This window comes from Raphanus sativus, chromosome 6 (genome assembly GCF_000801105.2).
Source record: "Raphanus sativus cultivar WK10039 chromosome 6, ASM80110v3, whole genome shotgun sequence".
Lineage (NCBI taxonomy): Eukaryota > Viridiplantae > Streptophyta > Magnoliopsida > Brassicales > Brassicaceae > Raphanus > Raphanus sativus.
This window is the reverse complement of record NC_079516.1, coordinates 37316613-37325781: the sequence shown is the minus strand read 5'-3', so window position 1 is coordinate 37325781 and position 9169 is coordinate 37316613. Positions and strand designations below refer to the sequence as shown.

The 9169-nt window shown below is 31.7% G+C and overlaps 1 long non-coding RNA gene across 15 annotated transcripts; it reads right to left on the bottom strand.

Moving 5' to 3' along the window:
• Positions 1 to 4199: 4199 nt before the first annotated feature.
• Positions 4200 to 6029, bottom strand: LOC108807124 (uncharacterized). 15 transcript variants are annotated; one of them, XR_008934993.1, is made up of 5 exons: positions 5616 to 6028; positions 5471 to 5555; positions 5066 to 5384; positions 4825 to 4987; positions 4200 to 4737 (listed from the first exon to the last, which is right to left on the bottom strand). It is a non-coding gene; the product is annotated as an uncharacterized LOC108807124 (long non-coding RNA). The 15 variants fall into 15 exon arrangements; XR_008934996.1 differs by having other exon boundaries at positions 5066 to 5403; positions 5490 to 5555; XR_001942668.2 differs by having other exon boundaries at positions 5490 to 5555.
• Positions 6030 to 9169: the final 3140 nt, after the last annotated feature.

Genomic DNA, 9169 nt, shown 5'->3' with positions numbered 1-9169 from the left:
TCTTATGTTCTATCTTATTTAAATGCCACTGCAGTACTATATTATGAAGAAACTTTATACAAAGGATATTTATCTCTCTTTTTTTTTGTCGACCAAAGGATATTTATCAAAATCACTAATTATGTAAATCAGAAGTTGAATGCATTTGTTGACAAAGGAAAAACCAGAATTCTTTTAAGAGTGTATTCAACCGAGAGTTTTAGGTGATTTGTATTAAAATGACAAATTTACTGTTATTCAAACATGAATTTTAAAAATTCATTTAAAATCCACTGTTATTAAACTTGACATTTCGTAAAGTACTCTGAAATTCACTGTTATTGATAATATTTTAAGTTATGGAGTTTTAAAGTTTTGAGGTGATTTTAGGGTGTTTGGGTGGAGTTTCTTAGTTAAAAAAATTAAAACTCAAATCCCATGATTTTAGGTGATATTCTAGAGTAGTTTAACAAAAATCACTTAAATCTCTGCAACTTATTAAAATCATCTAAAACTCCATTAAAAATCAAATCACATCAAATCTTTAATTGAATACACCCTCCTTAATTTTGAACAAGATTTGGATTCACATATGAATCTTTAAATTCACCATATTTTTTAGGACCGACGCCAACTAAATAAATAAATTAAAATATTAAACTAATTAAAAATAACTAAAATTTAGAAAACATCAATTTTAACGATGTTGATGGTGTTATCTAAACCCTATATCTTAGATCTTAAATTTTAAACTCTAGATTCTAAATTTTAAACTCAAATCAAAAATCCTAAACCCAAATCATAGATTCTAAACTCAAATTATATACTCCACCCAAAACTAAACCATAAACTCAAACTTAAACCGTAAATACCCTAAACCCAAAACCTAAACGATAAATCCCCGTAAATTCTAAACTTAAATTTTATGCCCTAAATCCAAAACCTATATCATAAATCCAAACCGTAAACCCTAAATCAAAACCCTTAAAAAAACTTTGGACTATAAACCCCTGTATTTTAAACCCAAACCATAAATCCTACACCCAAAGTTTTGTTTAGGATTTGGGTTTAGAGTTTGAGCTTAGGTTTACTATTTGTGTTTACGATATAAAATTTGGGTTTAAGATATATGATTTGGGTCTATGGTTTAGGTTTTGAGTTTATGGTATATAGTTTGATTTTAAAATTTAAAATTTGGGTTTAGAGTATAAAATTTCAGTTTAGGATTTATAGAGTTTAGAATTTAAGATTTAAGGTTTATGGTTTAGATAGCTGCATTAGTGTCGTTAAAATTGGTGATTTTTAGTTATTTTTAGTTATTTTCATTTAATTATCTATATGACAGTTTGATTGGTATTTGAAGGTCCGGTGAATTTGAAAGTTCACGTTAGATACTGAACATAAATTTTGTTCTTTAGTTTTGTATGGAAAAATTGAATTCGTTGAGTTTTGTACAGGAAAATTAATACTCATGGGTCAACGAATTCAATTTTGAAGTATTTACCTCTAAAAATATCGTGCTGCTTTTCAATTTCTTGGTCATGAAATAAAAAGACTCCGATTTATCAATAAATAAAATACTTATATTGAAACAAAGTAAGAGAACAAAACCAACAGAAGTACGAAACTTGTACGGAGACATGGCCCATATACTCTAATCGTTGACCCACAGTGGGGATCCCTGATTTCGTTTCAATGCCATTTGGTTGTTTAGTTTAGGGGCGGGCACAGAGCGGATATCCGGAATTTTAAGGATATCCATAATCCGATCCGATCCGTAACTCTTTGGATATCCGAAACATCGGATATCCGTGAATATCCGAATTTTTCCGGATGTCCGATTCGATCCGTAAAAAATAATAAAAAATTAAAAAAATAAATAAAAATAAAAGAAAAAGAAGAAAATCTGAAATAAAATAATAATATTTCATTATTTTTTTATAAAAAATTACATACTTTCACAATTTTTAATAACTAAATAATTAATTTAGTGAATAAAAACATTATAAAACTTATATAAAGATATAAAAGTATGTATATTATATAATTTTATAAAAATGTATACATATATATGTATATAATGGATCGGATCGGATATCCGTTTCTAAAAATATTAGTATTTGTGATTTGGTTCGTCTTTGACGGATATTAGATTTTAGTATTTGCTTCGATTCGTTAAGTTATGGATATTCAGATTTTTCGGATCGAATCGGAACGAATAACGGATCAAATCAAAATTTACGGATATTTTGCCCACCCCTAGTTTAGTTTGGATATCTTTAACTCTGTTGTGGTTTAGAAGTTTATGGTCGTCAGTAATGTCTCCCTGTTCTACACCGCCATGTCTCCGTAGAAGTTTCATAGTTCTGTCGGGTTTGTTTTCTTACTTTGTTTCAATATAAGTATTTTATTGATAAATCGGAGTCTTTTTATTTCATTACCAAGAAATTGAAAAGCAGCACGATATTTTTAGAGGTAAATACTTCAAAATCCCAAATCCAATTCGCCAAATATCGAGAGTTAATCAATTATCAATTTATCATTGAAGCAACAACATTGATTATTCGTACATAATCCATGATCGTATTTTTTATGTATGCAGTCAGTGAAGCATGCATGATCATCATATATTCCACCGCATGGATGAAAACAAAGAGTAGTTTTTTTTGCTGGTTCGATCACTGCACATACAACTCAACATTAATAGTCTTTAATGCCCAAACAATGGGCTTTTCTTCTCAAAGATATAAAATATGCATATACATATATATTGAAGCATACATTATAAATTATTAATAACTAGTGGTTGTCCGGTGCTACGCGCCGGGTTCGTATATTTTATTATTAAATGAATTTACAATTTATTTTATAGATTTAATAAAGAAATATGTTCAAAAAAATAAAAATGAATATATTGTATATTGAAAGAAAATGATATTTCTGATCCATTTGGTAGTGGTTAGCGATCTAATGTATTGATTTGTTTTAAAATTGTTTAGGTTAAATATGGAATAACATAGGTGATTGTGATTGATCGATTCAAAAAAATAGAATAAAAAACTGATATTCGTAACAAAATAAATTCAGTTGAAATTTAAACATGAAGTAAATTTAAATTTAAATATTTATATTTATTCTAATTTTTAAACTATTTTTCAAACTAATTGTTGACATGGTACTATTTTAACTGTTAGCATCTAGTTTTGGTGTTCCTTTTAAATAAAAAAACATCACCATCCTTGTATGCGACTTACAATTTCCTTTTACACAATAGTTGAAGTGAGACTGATGTCTCTTTTATTGTTTTTGTTTGAACATCAATACTATCTATCTGGTTGTGATCATATTTAATTTTCTGTGAGGAAATTATTATTCTAATTTGTTTATTTCAAGGATTTAGTATGTACTCTCTTTGTTTTGTTTTCTTATTTTTAAAATTGATATTCCTGTAAACCATGTTGTCTTGTGCAGTTCTTGTTGGTATCAATGTTGATTTTATGATATTACACCTGCTTGTCTGTGAAATTCGTGATATTTGTGAAATATATCAATATATAGTTTTGGGTAGGTTTTCAGTGCATAAAATTGGGTTCTTAATATAGATGTAACACCGTTTCTTCTTTTCTAGAGACCGCGTGCTACTTACCGAAAATAATATGCATGTAAAACTGGGTGTTTAATTTCAGTTAAGAAGGTGCAAAAAAAAAAATTCAGTTAAGAAAACCGGGTCATTACAATGCATTTTCGGTGGTACTGGGTTGTGATTTTTGCTTTAGTGAAAAGAATATGCAACCTACTTTTTGGTATGTTTATGGGTCTTTTGTTGAATAATTTGTGTAATTTATTCAGTTCTTTCCTTTTTCTGAGTGTTTGTGCGGTTGTTTGACATGTTGGTTTGCATTATCTATTTTTATATTAGTTGTTGACATTAAATTTTACGCTTTAAATCTTTAATTCCTATTCCATGATATAGGTCGTGTTGTGTTTTATTTTGTTTTACAGATTCGTTTATTCTCCATCCTTAAGTTGTTCATGATGGTTATTTTTCGAACTTTTGGTCTCAGTAAAACTTTAAGGATTCTATAATGTTTATGCGAAGTATGGTCATGAAGATAATGATCTCCAGAAGTTAATTACGTTGTCTCAATATTTTTTTGGTCTTTTTTCACTATGACTATTCGGGGCAGTTTGTCCAACAGACATTTCATTGTTTGTGAGACTAAAAATAATCGCGACATTTGAATTGATGAGCGCATGAACGGAATGTGAGCAAAGAATCTGGTTTCTGTCACAGGTGCACAGTTGGGACTTTATATATTGGGTATGTATATACTTTTATTCTCAGTTACCACCAACTTGTCGTCTTGTGCGTTTGATTTTTTTCAGCTACAATCAGGCATTTTGCTGACGACTGTTCCATACAAACAGAGCATGAGTGTAACCGCTTGTGCATACCTTCTGATGCCGCCTTACTCGAGTCATCACTTTTAAATAGTAAAGTGCAACGTAAGTTGAGCTGAGTTGAGTTTGATTTTGCCCAAGAAGTTTTGCGTTCCAACTTAGTCTGATAATGTCACCATTGAATCACACACCATAGGTTCCAGAGCTCAAAATCAATAGTCAGTCTTTAATAACAGGGTATACCACAATATACGCAGCTTCAGAAGCTTAGTGTTGGTAATTTTAGCCATCTCCTCATCAAAAACCACTAAAACAGCTGCACCAGTCTGGTCAGACACAGAGAATTCCACACGGTACCTGTAGATGGTGCATTTTAAAGAATCAGCCTCGGGGATTGGGAATGGGTTATAATATGAGGCAAAACAAAGTTTCAATTTCCCTTACCTCTGTACACCCACAGCATCAGTCTTATTACAAAAGAGAAATGTGAATGAAGATATCTCTTGCAAGAGTTTCTTTGAACATTTGGAGAAGCCAATATAGCACCAACCTTTATCAGCATGAATTTCAATATATTCACTTTGGCAGTGCAGAGAAACTCAATTATCTGTTAAACATTAAAGAGCACGTTTAATTAGCTGGGCTATTTACTTGGGTACTCAATATATATAGTAGGAACAGTAACCTGAGCATCGGCAGTGATCACATATTCATTAAGCTCAGAGACTGTGAGTGGCTCAATTTCTGGGCATGTACCACCTTCGACACAGTTGGTGTCTGTTCTGTCCCATTAGCTGTCAATCTGAAAGGGGTTAAACGAACCCAGAAAGTCAAAGAAAAACAAAAACAAATGACAATATAGTTTATGCGGACAAAGAGCCCACAATATAGTTTCTGTGGACAAATAGCCCTTCATTATAAGAGATACTAACTTGTCATTCCTACTGCTGTCTCGGAGACAAAGTAGATATGTGTTCCGGATGCAGAGTTCATGTATAACCCGACTGCAATAAGAAGCTATGTCTGTGAGAAACCACATTGTATGCAAGAAATTAGACAAAAGATATATGCATCTGGAAAAAAAACACACAAATTATCAGGTTCTTGACCTCCAAGCACAAATTCTTGGCTCAGATCCGTTGCTTTCAAACATACTGACAACGACCGTTACATCACTGGAAATATGAAATAATATTAACTTGCAGTCAATTAAACGTAGGAATATAGACACTGACCACTCTCAGAAGAGCATGTCGAGGCTCATGAGCTCCCCACCTCTCCTCACGTTCCTAGCTACCCAAAATCGCAACAATCGAACCTACACAGCGGCGGAGCTCCGGCCAACGGTCAGATTAGCAAGACGGATCTGGGGATTCGCCATAGTGATTGTCGGGAAGCAGAAGAAATTTTTCTTAATTGGCGATTAGAAACTGTGATCTTGAGGTCTACATGAGTGTATACCCTAGTCTCCAGTGAGGTACGCCAAGAACACCAAGAGCCGCCATGAATGCTTGGGAGTGGGATGTTCGCAATGAATCGCCATGAATGCTTGGGAGTGATGAAGGCCGTTACGTACCGACGGAATTCTCATCGTTTCTCAGATGAAGGTGGGGGAGTAACCCAAGAAGAAAGTCGATCTATATGAGCAGGCCAGAAGTGAATCACATAAGACCATATGTTATTAGGCTATGCTGGCCCGAGAGGAGATGTCAAAAAATCACGCAGGCCCAAGAAAAGAAAGGTAGACACGTGGCATTTTTCCCCTCAAAGAGAAAAAAAAACTCAACTTTATTAGTTAAGATGATAACTAAAACATAAAAAGATGCATCTTTTGTAAGTAACAACATACCTGACACAGCTGAAACGTTGTTGTAAGAAATTGAAATTGCTAATACTATTAGAAGAGAAATGGTTAGAGAGATCCTAGTGATACCCATTATGTATAAATACTTAAGAAGAAAATTTGTTATATTCTATTATTTTCTAATCATCCGTTAAGAATTGTATTTATAGAACTCTTTTCTCAATGAAAGTCTCTGTTTTCAACAGTACATTCAATTTTCAGCAATAAAATCTTCCATTTTTGCTAAAAGTATTTTTTTTTATTTTGGGGCGAGAGAAGTATTAACATATATACACATTTATGGAGTTGACTACATAAATATGTTTGCATATAAGACACTATTTCACGAAAATTTATGGAAACACGATTTAGACAGTCAAAGTTCTATTTTATTATACATCCATTATACAGTAAAAGATGATCTTTTCTGAAAACACTCTTATTTTATATTCCTTCCGTGTTTTTAAAAGATACTCCCTCCTTTTATTTTACTTGTCGTTCTAAATTTTGACATACAGATTAATAAAACATTTAAATTTTTATATATACTAGATAAAGATATCATTATCAATACAACTAACCAAATTTTAACCAATAAAAAAATAGTTTAGAATAAAAAATCAATATAAATCCGCCCTACGGGTGGGTGAATTTACACTATAATTATTTTATAATAAAATATATTTTAATTTTATAAAATATTGAAAATTACTTAAAATTTATATAATAAATATAATTTGTTTTTATTTAGATCATATATATTTATTTTGTTAATATTTGATCTTTGTTTATTATTCTTATGTGTTTGGATGTTTATTTGTTATGAACTATATTTTATGACATTGTGCCAATTTTGTTTTCACTATTCATTTCAATTATATTTTTTAATGGAAATACATTTTCTTATTTTGTATTTGCATGAGATTTTTATTTTTACTTTTTTATCATCTTATGAGATTATATGTATAGTGTTTCATTATTATTTTTAAATCTATTCTATAAAATAAGATCCATACTTCCGGTTTGGTTCTCAGAATCAGAAGAGTATATATCATAGGTTTAGTTTTCTTTTGTTGTCAAAAAATAAAAAATCTATAAAATAAGATCATGTCCAACTGATAAATATTTAGTCCAATAATATATTTTATTTATTTAAGAGATTATTATATCAAACTAAATTAATAGTATTAAACTCAAATATAGTTATACAAAAATCTAAATAAAAAAAATATTTTCTTCAAAAAAATTTAAATAAAAAATATACTTGTTTTTTAAAAGGGTGGATCATCATCTAGTCGTGTGTTAAAGTGTTATATGATGTTTAATCCAGAGAGAGTGGGATGAGTAGTGGACAATCTCGATCTACTTTATTGTAAGAGTGAGTTAGTTATTTCCAGAGTTTTCATGTTTATGTATGGACAATCGCTAATTTTAGAACTTTGATATTTTTAGACTGCAAAGGAAAATTCATGATGTTAACACAGCTGATCATTCATGTGCTATTAATAGTTATTGATGGATAGTTTTGAGATTTCAAACTTGTAGCTTTTTCACCGAATTTGTCTACGGAAAACATGATTTGGTCAATGGTTAATTTGCATAAGTCAGTTCATCAGAACAAAATTAGTAAAAACCTACTTTAATAATTAAAACATCCACCGCTACATTCTGTTAAATAAATAGAAAATAGATCGGACAAAAAATAGAAAATAGATAGAGTTGCTAAAGCACTATTTGAGTTTTCCATGTCGAGCTATGCCATGCGTGCCTTCTTCTTTCCATTCTCATTTGAGCCAATTTTCGGTTTGGTTGATGCTGGACGGTCGCCGAGGATGGTTGATTGTTGACATTTGTAGTCTCTCCAAGTTCTGCTGTCACACCACCTGCTGCCTCAACAACAGCGTTATTGTCACCGGCTTTGGGTATTTAGGTTTGACACAGCTTCAAACCCAACAGAGACCTTAGATGCTACTAGATTCTCTCCAACCGTATCACCACCAGAACCATTGTTACCACCCTGTTTACAACCTAATAATTAACATGATTATATTATTTATAAAATATACATTGGAGCTCTATATAAGGTACCAACATCTACAACAAAGGCTAATAGTGGTGCTAGTTGAAGCTCAGTGATGAGATGATACGGGAAATGGTGAAGTTTGGTGCATGGAAGTAAATTTGAACTCTCCTAGCTTGGGCTGAAAAGTGAAGGTCTTTTCAACAATATCAGCAATAAACTCGAGGGAGTTCGTGTCACATGAGCATTGACACCTGTAACCTGCAAACGCGACGAACCTTTTATTTACAAAACTAAACACAGAAGGAAGAGTCTTATCTAATTCGAAATGGTTGAGTAGGAGTCATACTCAAATATGTGCACTTCAGTTTGAAGGTTGGTTAACTTGGCCATCTCCATATCAAAAACCACAAAGACTGCATCATTTGTCCGGTCTGATATACACACACCACACGATATCTGTAGGCAGTCTAGAGATGCAATAAAGTATAACAATGTAGGCATATATAAAAATGGAATATAACATTTGGTGAGCATAAATATATAGGACCACCTTAAGACACCCACAGATCACATAAGACGCATGTGAAAGAAGGAATCTCTCTTTGAAACTTCTTTGTACATTTCAACCAATATAACACCATCTTTTACTTGTCCGGATACCAGTTACTGTTGGTACAGAGAAACTCTGTTATTTTGCATCAGTAATATTACCATAACAATTAGAAGTAACAATTGTGAGATTACCTTCAAATAATGTAAGTTTGATCTAGGATTCAGATGTGATGACATATTGGTTAAGCTTAGAAAGAAGAGAACAGTGAGCGGTTCTATTTTATAGGCATAAAGCAGCTTTAATGAGGAAGCAGTCTGGTTTGATCTCACCAACTGTTTGTTCCGCCTACACACACAAATGAAAGGCAAAA